Consider the following 13,149-nt stretch of genomic DNA (forward strand, 5'->3'; position numbering starts at 1 on the left):
CTTTATCTTACATTATGACAACAATGCATTATATTAGTAATATTAGTAATATATTCATATTTGTTGTCTGTGTCCCTCATCACAATGTAAAGCTGTAAGAAATCAGCAGCTTTCTTTTTTGTTCACTGTTGTATCCTCAACAGCTAAAAGAGGGCCTGAAATATAGTAGGTACTTAGAACTATTTGTGGAATGAATACTGTGAAGTGCTACATGCCTAAGGATGTTTGCCTCCTAAGAGAGACCAAAGGTAAGAAGTAAAGTTCTAATGGAGGGATATCAAGCATCATGCAGAACAGATATAAAATACTTGGGGAGCCGAAGATCTTACAAGTGTCCCATAAATGTAATGAACTAGGCAATCTCCACTTCTTGACCTGAGTTTAGCCTTTTTGTCCAGTGTTCCTTTTCATTTTTCTCATCAAAGTATGGAGTAATGGAAGGAGCTCTGGCTTTATAGTGAGACACTGTTTATCCTATAACTGTCCTACACTGGTTTTGTGGCCTCAGGCAACATCTTTCTTCTCTGAGTCTTAGTTTCCCTAGTATTATTTCTTATATGGCTGTCCTCTCTCCAACCAGATCCCAAGCTGTAAAGAGCAAGAGCATTCTTACTGAGCATCTCCCTCAGTTCACGAGAGTGCCATCTATATAGAGGTCCTTAATAAACATTTGTTGTAATGAATATGAAAAGTTTCATGACAAATTGAGGGATTTAATTTTTTATCCATGCATGTGTAGTCTCTCCATTGGCTGTTTTGCTATTTGTCAAACTCATCATAAAGTGTTTTTCAGATAAATGGAGAGTCCATCTCATTTATTCATGCAGGATGTCAGTTATTCACTCATTTACTAGATATAGATTGAGTACCGTCTTAAAATGTGTTAGGTCCTTGTTCTAGGTGTTAGGGATACAATGAGAAACGAGACAACAAGGTACCTGCTTTCATGGAGTTTACAATATAATATGTGTAGACATGGTAGGGTGGAGGGACAGGCAACAAACTACAAATAAACCAGAAAAATTATCAGATGATAACAAGTGCTTTGCAGAAAACTGAAATAGAATGATATGATAAGAAGTAATTGGGTGACTACTGTAAGTTGTAAGGTCAGGAAAGTGGTACTGTTTCAACTGAGACATGAATGATTGAGGAACCATTAAAGTGAAGAGCAGAATGAATAGTATTCTAGGTAAGGGAAATAACTAGTGCCAAAGCCCTCAGGCCATGTATAAATATAAATGGAGAAGGTTTAGTATTTCTGGATTTGGTATTACTAATGATCACCTTGCTAGAAAAGGACTGAATGGGTGTCTTGGTAATAAGACAGTCTTTTCAACTTGCTTTGGTCTTATTCTAATAAGTGCTAAAAATGTCCAGCTCCATTTTAATTATATAGATTGTCTTCATTTTTATGGCAGGGTGACAGAAAATAAGGTATCCCTTATGTGTAACTGTCCCTTTTACAAGAAGTAATTGAGTCTTGCTTTTGAACTTTGACCTTTTTATACTGGGAGGATGGTTCCCATTAATATTTTGTTGAGTTCTATGAGGGTATTGTTGAGCTCTGGTCATGCAGTCTAGCATATGGTCCTCTTGTATGGCTTCTGAGTTGTGAAGTTGCTTTTAATTCTGACTTTGAATTAGTTGCTATTTGTGCAAGCATTAGTAAATTCAGTAAATTCAATTAGTAAATTCAATTAGTAAATTCTAATTGGGACTCCTGTGATAGTTAAGTAAACCACTGGTGTTACAATATATGGCCTTTTTTTGTCCTTGGAAAACCGTTGGTGGGAAAGCAGGTGACAGTAGCCTTGAGTTAGGTGAGAGTAGGGTATTATATTTTCTGATGGATACTGTGGAAGGAAATTGAGGAGTAGTGAGTCAAGATATCTGAGTCCTAGCCCCATCTGAGTTCTAGCCCCAGCTCTCCTACAGAATCACTGTTTAACTTAGGGCAGGTCACTCCTCTCTGCTCCGGGCCTCAGATGTTACCAGAAAATAAAGAGGCTCCATGACTGGAAAAAGAAACTGCTTTAGTAGCCAGACAAGCACCAAATGGATCATGTGGCTTAGACTTGAGTCCTAAGTGAGGTCTTTTACCTTTCACTCCAGATCTAAATCTTAGGACCCACATGCTCAAGTGACCTATAAAAAGAGTTATGACTGGGTCTTCAGAGCCTTAAGGACTGATGCAATAGACCTGCCTCACCAACCTGGTCACAGCAGGAAACATAGCTTAGAGAGCTCATGGCAAACCTTATCCAGGGGTGTTTACCACAGAGGATAAAAAGTGGAAAGGAATTTAGTGCACTAGGGCATAGGAAATGGAAGAGGAAGCTGCTGGTCTCATCCTCTGCCTTCTGTGAAACCTAACCTACTACAAGGTGACCTTGTGAATAATTATAATAGTCTCTTCTTTTCTCTGGAGGAGGCAGGTTTAGAATGGGGAGAAAATGCTACAAGTGTTAAAACACTTCCTTTGTGAGGAGAAGCAGCATGGGCAGAAATAGTGTTCACCCTGTAAGCAGAGGCAAAAGCTTGAAGAAAAGCAAATGAAACATTGTTCTCATGATCCTTGAGGTCTCTTCTAACCTTCTATGTCGGATATGCACTTCACTAAATCCATTAAGCCTGGTATAATTAAGGGAAAAACTGAACTATTCCTCTTCTATCTCTGCTTCTTATAACTAGCTGTGGTAATAGGTATCCAGCTGTGCTTCTAGCCTCGGTCTTAGCTAAGAGGTGACACCCTCTGGGTGGTATGTGTACTGCTACTCATACAAACAGTTTATTTTTTTCTTTTTTGTTTTTTTTTTCCATCTCTCCCACCCTGTACTGAGGCCATTCAGGGTACTTGTTCACCCCCCATTATCCCAACTAAAAAGATAACTGAACAGTATCATGGAACTATTGTGGGGTTCACTTACTACAAGGACATTCTAAGGATGCTTTCAGATAGCTCTCATCCTACTTCTGTTTCCTCAGCACCTCACAATCTCTGCACAGATGTTAATCCTTATAATATTTTTTACTTTTTATTAGCCTATATCCTGCTATTTCAATTTTTGGTGTTCTCCCTTAATGCAAGAGTCATATCCATCAGAGCTCTGACTTAGAAGAAAGCTCTAGAGTATCATCTTTGGAAGGATTTAAAGCAATCATCTAATCTAGTCCCATTTTATGACTCGGGGAACTGAGGTACAGAAAGGGGAAACTTTACATATGCAAGTAAATGTTCTGAAAGGATTGGTTAATTTTTTCTTCCAAAATGCTTTACAAAACAACTTCTTTTTTGTTTGTTTTCACAAAGGATATTCATCTGTGAAAATGTTTAACCAGTGTTGTAAGTAGTTGATAACAATTCGCTGTATCATTCTTAAAGTAACTCTTAATTTCTTAAGAATAAATTAATATAATCAGTGTTTCAAGTACATTATGGTGATTACTGTTCAACTTTAATTCTTGTGAGCATTATTATTAGATTTTGTAAAAGTGAAATTAGGAAGTATTGGATTGGTAAGTGTTTCTTAATAAGGGGCTACTTGAAAAGTGGCTTATATTAAGAAGAGGACATTTCCCTATAGTTATGCATTCTGGATGAAAGAAACTTGTCCCCAATTAAAGCATTGGTGGAGATCACAAGACATCTAATTGGATTGATGTAGCAAACCCATTTATATAGTTTACTGCCTATTGATAGGTCAGTGAGTACTGAGATTAGCTTGTTAACATCACACTTCGAAAAAGAACTGCAGGTATTCTCTATGGTTGATTTCATGGACAGTCGGAAACTTGGTCACTAATTCATGAATGAAACAAAAACCATTGTATCTGTAAATTTTTTTTCTTTCTTCGTGGTTTGTCTAGATGAATAGAATTATGTTTTGACAGTTTTGCTATGAACTACTTGATGGATCACAATATATCACTATCACCGCTAATTACCAAATTTTGATTAATTTTATATACTTTGGTTAGTACATGTAGCTGAATCCAGTATATCTCTATATTGATAAACAGTAATTATAGACATAAGGACACCTGAACTTTGAAATCTTCATGAAAATGTTGTTAAGAATTATGTGAAACCGAATGTTTGTTTATCTAGACATATTTAATTGCTAGCAAAGAAAGCAATTAAAAGTAGCTGCAGAGTAAGAGGCCAACCTTTGTTAAACGTGGTTTTAAGATTGTTACAGAACTTGTGGTGATGATAGCATGGTGTCTTGGAGGATGTTAACAACTGTAGCAGAGTGTTAATTAAGAATGATGTAATCTGCAGCTCAGAATTATTAGTATCATATGTTAGTTTAGCTGGACAGGAGCAAAACCTAATTTCAGTTATGATGAGGGCTCAAGTTATATTTGTAGTGGAAAGATTAACATTTTATTTTTGTGCTGTTCCTGAGACAATTTAAAAATCCTGAATGAAATACAGTCAAATGTAAACATCAAGTCCTTAGCTCATTTACATATGTGCCAGATTTTCAAACTGATTGCTGTTTGAACCTAATCTGTCATTGCTGGCTGCATTAGCTACTACAAACATTACATTTACATATTGATTTCTTATTTTGTTTTAGTGTAAATAATCCATAATTATAGTAAATTTGGTCTTTTGTTGACAAGAGCTCATATGACTCTGTAAGTTTAGAATGGAAATTTAAATTGCCATGTGTCATGCTTTTTAATTTAAAAGCTTGATATATCTGAAAGGATAAAAAGACCATTGTAGATAATAAAATATTCCCAAAGAGACAAAGGAGAGAAAATTTTATAGGGCCTTTTAGAAATATATAAATTGTAAATTATTAATGAAAAATTCAATAGCACATTCTAAGATTATTATTTATATTTTTATAAGAAACAGTCACAATAATTTGAAAAAATTACCTTTTTGGCTTCAATATCAGGTCATATTTAAAAAATAAAATTATTGGAAATGAACCTTCTAAACATGTTATTTTACATTGATATTTGTTTAAAATATCCAGTGCAAGAAAAGAAATAGCATACATACACAGCAGGAATGAAACAGGGGATTTTTTGATCTCTGTATTGATGTTAATATTTTACTCATCTTAACTACATATACAACATTGATTTGAGAAATTTAATTTCATGGACAACAGCCGTATATGTCAGTGGTCATATAGTAGTATTAAGTAGCAATGGCAAAAAATCTATGGTTTCCATTTACGTTGATAAAAAGTGTGTTGTATTTTTGAAATTAAAAATATGGGACCCATTTAATTGCCAAAATAGTGGTTATCCAATTGTTCAGGTACTTTTTATGACTTATAATTTTTTTGTGGAGATATAATTTACATATAATAAATGGGTTCTTAAGTATTCCCCAGTTATATGAGTTTTGACAAACACTTATTGTTTTCTACAATGGATTTTAATGAGTGGAATTTTAATTTGGATGTGTATATACCATTTAACAAACAGATAGACATTTAGTAGAAGCCTGTGCAGAATTGATGGTATCTGTTTACTTGAGTGCTGTGAATTCAGAACTCTTAAAAGCCCTTATGTTAATCAGCTCAGGCTGCAATAACAAAATACCCTAGACTGGGTAGCTTAAACAACAGACATTTATTTCTCACAGTTCTTGAGGCTATAAAGTCCAAGATCAAGATGCTGACAGATTTGGTTCCTGGTGAGAGCCCTTTTCCTGGCTTGCAGATAGATGGCTGCCTTCTCACATTGTCCTCACTTGACAGAGGGAGAGCCCAAGCTCTGTTCTCTCTTCTTATAAGAAGAGTAATCCCATCATGGGAGTCCCATCCTCATGACTTCATATAAACATAATCATCTTCCAAAGGCCCTACCTCCAAATACCATCACATTGAGTGTTAGGCTTTCAGCATGTGAATTTGAGGGGATTCACAAACATTCAGTCCATAACAGCCCTGAAACCCAAGTCTGAATGTGTTGTTTTTCCTAGTCTAGTTGCTTAATCTTGATGGATTTATACTTTATAACAATGAATGCTTCCCCTAGAACTGTTACTGTTTTCATAGGAAGGCTCTGATTTAGCCTGGCCAAATCTTCCGCCCACTGAAGATTTAAGAGGGAATTCTTGATTCAAGGAATTGCTGAAGAAGAAATCCTTAAAATTGCTGTTATTATCCTTGATACAAGACACCCTGCCTTTTACTGTTCTACCCTATGGGCCTGCTGCTATTTGTCAGGAGGAAGCCATTCCTCTTAATCAGGAATTAATGACAGGTATATAGGTACATGATGATCAAATGATCATTTCACTATCATAATGCAATCTTAAGTTAACCTTGAAAAATCACTGTGTCATACATATTAAAATATGCATGTGCTTTCTGCGTAAGTGGATCACTAAAGTGCTCTCTCAATGTGAAATAAGCAGTCAAGACAGTAAAGGTTGTTATATATATTTTCTTAATGTTGTTGCTTTCATCAGTACTTGACATATGGAGGCCAATAATTTATGGCTTTTTATGTTCTCAGGTATAAAAAAATGTCTGTAACTTCAAGTTTATTTATTGGAGCCTGTGTTAAAATTTGCTGTACACTAATTTTCCCCATACTGTCCTTCCCCCCCCAAAAAAAAACTGGATGGCAATATAAAATGTGTTAAACTAAGTCAGTGAATTAAAATGAAGTTGTTACTCACTAGAAGACAGATATTTTACAGATGACTTCTCTGTTCCTGATAAATGCTCATAGTTAAATTGGAATGGGATCCCCTCAGGCATAGGTGGACATTCATTGGCAGAATGAATGTCCAAGACTTGTGGACAGAAAAGAAAGTAGAGAAGGGATGTTCTGCCAAAACTATTTCTAGAATTTTGTTGGTGGCTTAGATATTAATGCTTAGTTATACTACTGAAAATTTTAAGGAGGTAGATTATCTATCTATCTATCTATCTTTTTGTAGTTCCCTCTCACATGCCTCCCACTGTCCCTCCCCCAACTTGAAAATTAAGAAACTGGCTAGGAGAATTATGAGATGGGTATATGTGAAAATGTCTAGCACTTTGCCACTAACTGCTTTTAAATGTTAACATTCACTGTGTTGTGTTTTTTGCAAATAACCACCAGTTCAAAGCTTGGGGACAATGTATATGATTTTCATTACATTTCAAACATTAATTTCAATTTGTATTTGAGGGTACAGCAACGGTAAGTTTTAATGACTGTTGTCTATTTGTGGAAACAACCATCTCGTTGTTGGTAAATACCAATATTCAAACTGAAAGTAAAATCATAATAGAGAATGAAAAATTAAAAACTGGTAAGGAGAGAATAGATGTTCTATTAAAACCATTTCTTGCGTTGAGTTAAAATTCAACTGCTTTTAAAAAATTTCTACATTTGCTTACACCTTTCCTTCTCCCTCTTATTGAAGAGAAAACATGCCATTAAGGGAAACAAAAAACTGTTTTGTATTATTTCTCATCCACCTACTTTGGTAATTACCCTCAGCTATTCTGAAGGTCAAAGTTGAAGGAGCTCAATGAATGACTTTGCATTTTGAAGGTAAAAGAGAGACTGCTTGAAGGTGGATTAACTGTGGCTAACTATCCTAACCAACTATTAGAAGACACTATTGTGGAGAAAATTGCTCCTAGATGCAGCAACTAAGGGCTCAACATATTCTGCTAAGCAGCAGCTAGAATCAATTTCTATAGATAATATTTTAGCAATGAAGTCTTTGAAAATTATGCAAATCACCATAGTAAATTCCTTTATAGCCTTTGCCTCCTCCTTGGTCTAATTTAGGTATTCTTCCTCTGTATTTCCATACCATCTTAGCAAAAGTGGTATTAGAGCTCTTACCAAAGGTACCATATGTGGGTTGTAGGTTTGCTTGTCTGTGCATTCCTCAATAAACTCAATGAAGGCAGAAATAAGATCTTACTGGGTCCTCTTCCCCAGTATCTGGACGACAAATCATAAGAGTTAGACCTTAGAAGAGTTACTACTACTTATTTTGTGTGTGACATTAAGCAAGTAACTTAACATCAGTTTCCTCATCTGTAACAAGAAAATGATAATAATAAACTTCATAAAGTTGACCCAAAGCCCTTACTTAATGCCTGATGCATAGTAGCACTCATTAAAGGCTAGCCATTATTATTAATGGCTAAGTGAATGAATCAGGCTGGAGTCTGAGGTTGCAGATAATAAAAAACATTCTCACAAGGAACATGAATGTGGTATATCAACCCCCAAAAAGATCTGTGTTAAAAAGAACGCTGTGAGCTTGGATAACATTAGGCATAATGTACAGTTATGTTCCATGCATCAGAAATGGTTTTACCTGGAGATTATCATACTAAGTGAAATAAGTCAGAGAAAGACAAATATCATATGATATCGCTTATATGTGGAAGCTAAAAAAGAATGATACAAGTGAACTTATTTACAAAACAGAAACAGACTCACAGACTTAAAGAACAAACTTTTGGTTACCAGGAGGGTGAGGGGGGATAGATTGGGAGTTTGGGATTGACATGTACACACCGCTATATTTAAAATAGATAACCAACAAGGAGGACCTACTGTAACAACCTAAACGGGAAAATTTGAAAAAGAATAGATACATGTCTATGTATAACTGAATCACTTTTCTGTACACCTGAAACTAACAGAACATTGCTAATCAATATACTCCAATATAAAATAAAAAATAAATTAAAAAAAAGATTTTACCCTTTATCAACTCCTACAGAGAAATGAAACTAAAACATGAAAAATAACTGCCACAAAACCACCACAGACACTTTAGTTAATGTTTTACTGTCATTGTAAGATTTTATAGTATGGGTACCCCTCAAAAGTATTCTATTTTTAATAATAGACCACCTTAAAACTTACATGTAATAAAAATTCCTACTTGGCTTTGTAAAATTTAATATTCAGAGTTTTATCAGGTAAAGGTTATTTTCTTTTTTCTGAAGAGGAAACAATTTACAGAGTAGTTAAGTGCCTAAAATAAGGGCCTGTATATGGTAGACACAAATAAATAGTATTGAAAGAATTATTATCGTGGGGGTGGGAGACAAAGGTCAAACAACTAGTAGGGAGTGGAGCAGGAATTCAAATCTGACTCTGTGACTCCCAAGGAGTTTAAAGCCATAAATATTTTTTCTTGCCAAACTTACCCTTCCCCAGGGCTCCTGGGAAATTACAGAACTAGACTAAATTGGTGTTCTTCTAACGTAGTTTGGCAGTCAGTGCTGGTCCTGGCAAACCTTTCTACAAAGTTATTGCACAAGTCTACCAGTCAACATCAAGAAACATATCTAAGGAACTGCATAAAGGAAAGCACTAAAGGTATTAAGCATTTGTATAGATTCATATGTAAAGATAAAGGAGGATCTATCTATGTAATAATCAAGACTTCTGGAATTCTGAGCTCCTTAGCCCAGCATTTGAACCCCCCATAATGTTGGTCTTTAACATTTTTCAAGTTTCCTCTTTCAGAAACCCTTCTTTACATCCCCTTATACTTCTTCCTCATTGCTTTCTCCACCCTTCCCTGTATTCTCCAATCTCATCTCTGCTCAAACTAGTCTATGTCTGAAATCACCTCTATTATATACTTGTCAAATTACAATCCATTCTTTTTTTTTAACATCTTTATTGGAGTATAATTGCTTTAACAATGGTGTGTTAATTTCTGCTTTTTAACAAAGTGAATCAGTTATACATACACATATGTTCCCATATCTCTTCCCTCTTGTGTCTCCCTCCCTCCCACCCTCCCTTACTATCCATTCTTCTTCATAGTACTTCAAAGTACTCTTTTTCTTCTCTACAATCCTCACATCTGTTTTAACTCTCAGAATAGTCTGTCTTGAGGTCAGTGATTATATCTTTGATTCCTGTATTATTACAAATAAGAATCAAATAATTATAGAAAGAATGGATGAATTGTGAACTCCTAGTAGGCAGGGTCTTACTCATCTTTGTATCCCTAAAGCAGCCTAGCCATTTGGGAGATAGGGTGCTGAAGAACATAGAATCAAATATAGTTTAAAAACTGGCTTCCATCTTTTTATAGCTGCATAACCTTGGGAAATTACTTAACCTTTCTGAACTACAATTTTGTGAGTAAAATGGCACTTCAAAGGTAGGCTTAAAAAATGAGAATTAGTCATTCTTTATATGGAGTTCCAAATATGCAGAACTATTCCTTAAGTGTTTATAGGATTGCCTTGAATCACCTTTTAGTATGCTAAGTGTCAAGGGAAATACAGGTGAATAATAAAGATACTTACTCTCAAAAGGCTTGTAGTCTTGAATTCAGGACTTCCACACGTGCAACAAAGCAAACCATACAAAACACACTATAAATAAATATTAAATAAGGGCTATGATACATGAATTCAGAGAAGAGGCAGTCTATAATAATACTAATTGTAGGACATGAGGTAGTCTGAAAGCTGTGCAGTATTTGGGAGGAGAGCCCTGTTTGCCTAGGTGATTTCATTTGGCTACAAAATCTATATACTATCTGTAGTAGTCCCCCTATCCATGGGGAATACATTTCAAGACCCGCAGTGGAAGCCTGAAACCACAGAGAGTACCATATTCTACGTATAGTATATTTTTCCCTATACAGGCATACACCCCAGAGATATTGTGGATTCAATTTCAGACCACTGCGATAAAGCAAATATTGTAATAAAGTTAGTCACATGAATTTTTGGTTTCCCAGTGCATGTAAACTTATGTTTGCACTATACTGTAGCCCATTAAGTGTTCAACAGCGTTATGTCTAAAAAAAACAATGTACATACCTTAATTAAAAAATAATGCTGTTGGAAAAATGATGCCAATAGTCTTGCTCAGTGCAGGGTTGCCACAAACCTTCAACTTGTAAAAACCACAGTCTGTGAAACGAAATAAAGCAGAGTGCAATATAATGAGGTATGCCTATACATACATACCTGTGATAAAGTTTAATTTATAACTTAGGCACAGTAAAAGATGAACAACAATAACTAATAATAGAAAATTTATAACAACGTACTATAGTAAAAATTATGTGAATGCAGACTTTCTCTCTCTCAAAATATCTTATTGTACAAATATGATGCCTTTTCCATCTTAATTAAGCACTTATCATGCACTGTAGCCATAACTTTTCCATGTAGCGGTGAGACAGCAAAACTAGCACAGAATTCTTTTTCCTTCACAATTTCATTGGTAGAAGATTCATTCTTACTGTTGATCTTAACCTCAGCGTACAATTTTTTTTTTAACTTTCACCTTTTCACTTAAAGGAAGCACTTTATGGCTCCTCTTTGGCATATCCAAATTGCCAGAATCACTACTCTTGTGCTTTGGGGCTATTATTAAGTAAAATAAGGGTTGCTTGAATACAAGCACTATGATAGTCTATCTGATAACCAAGATAACTGCTAAGTGACTAAGGGGCAGGGTATTCTGGACATAGGGATGATTCATGGCCCAGGTAGGATGGATCAGGAGGGCGTGAGATTTCATCACTCTACTCAGAACAGCCTGCAATTTAAAATTTATGAATTGTTTATTTTTGTAATTTTCCATTTAATGTTTTCAGACTTTGGTTAACTGCAGGTAACTGAAATTGCAGAAACGGAAACTGAAGATAAGGGGGGCGGGGTGGGGGGCCAGGTTCCTGTATGTGCTGTCGATTCTCCTGCTCCGAGCTCTCTTACTTGACCCTCAACTCTTATACACAGCTATACATGATATCTCTTTTTGGATCTCTAATAGGCACCTTAAACTTTGATATATACATAACTTCACTCTCAAACTTTCTACCTAACCTGTTCTTAACCCAGTTTTCCTTGTTAAATGCAATTCCATCTCTCCACTTGCTCCGACCACCTCAGAGTTTTGTTTTTCTCTCACATTCCATCAGTAAGTTGTCTGGCTTCTACCTCTAAAATACATCTGAACCTGACAACTCTTCACTCTCTGCCTCTATAGTTAGCGTAAGCCACCATCACTTCTTGCTGGGACTAGCCCTGCCTTGACTCTTTTCGCACTGTAGCCAGAGCAACCAGAATAATGTTGTATAAATGTACATGTAAATCAGATCTTAACCATTTCCCAGTGTAAAACCTTCCAATGGCTTTCCTTTGCAATTACTATAAATACCAAGTCCTTTACCGTGGTCTACAAGGACCTACATGATCAGATTCCTGCTCTCTCTTTCTTATACTAGCCTCAACTTAAATGTCATTTCCTCAGAGATGTCTTCCCCAACTATGATGTTGAAAATAATTTCCTTCCCCCCACCCCTCTGATACCTTTTATAATATTGTTTATTTTCTTCATAGCACTTAGCATTCTCTAAAGTTACTTATTTGTTTACTTGAGTATTGTTTCTTTTACTAGAATATAAGTTTCATGAAAGCAGGGACCATTTTTTTTTTGTCGTAACTGTGTCCCTAGCAACTGGAACAGTGTCATAAACATAGGTATGTGCTCAATAAATATATGTTAACTGAGTGAATGAACATGCTGCGTTCTTCCATTTATTATTTCCTAGTCTAAAAAGTGCCACCCATCTCCTTTCCCCAAATAAAACAAAAATTTAGTCCCTTCCAATTAATAAACTCTAAGGTCCTACTTATCCTTTATATTTCAATTTATATTTTTATTCTCCTCTGAAGCTTTCCCTTAACCCTTTCCCCCTCTCACTGAGGCAAAGTTAAGCACTTCCTTCTTGGTTTTCATTGTATTTTTTTTGAATTTCTCAGTTGTATCTATCACTTTATACTATGACTGTCTACGTGTCTGTCTACCCTCATTAGATTGTGAAGGTTTTCATGGACAGGAACTGTGTATTATTTGGGTTGGTTTCCTTAGCATCTGGAATAATGCGAGGCATTCAGTTAATGTAGATAAATAAGTGAATCAAAATCAAAATCTTAATTCCCATGGTAGTTTTCCAGAAGGCAGCATTACTGTGTAAAATACAGATATGAGTAAGACTCTTGCCTTCTGAAAATTTACAGTTTATTCATTATTAAATAAATATTTATCTGCAGTGTGCCAGGCATTATGCTTTAAGTGGTAAGGATCAAACACAAAGGTCCCTGCCTGAAGAAACTCTATTTTAGTGGGGTATTATTTCCCTTGACTTTGATCAATAATATT

The 13,149-nt window shown here is 35.4% G+C and overlaps 1 protein-coding gene across 4 annotated transcripts in view; it reads left to right on the forward strand.

Moving 5' to 3' along the window:
* Nucleotides 1–13,149, forward strand: part of FAF1 (Fas associated factor 1) — a 499,298-nt gene that overhangs the window by 251,806 nt on the left and 234,343 nt on the right. The gene's annotated exons all lie outside the window — the stretch shown is intronic.

This window comes from Globicephala melas, chromosome 1 (assembly GCF_963455315.2).
Source record: "Globicephala melas chromosome 1, mGloMel1.2, whole genome shotgun sequence".
Taxonomy (NCBI): Eukaryota; Metazoa; Chordata; class Mammalia; order Artiodactyla; family Delphinidae; genus Globicephala; species Globicephala melas.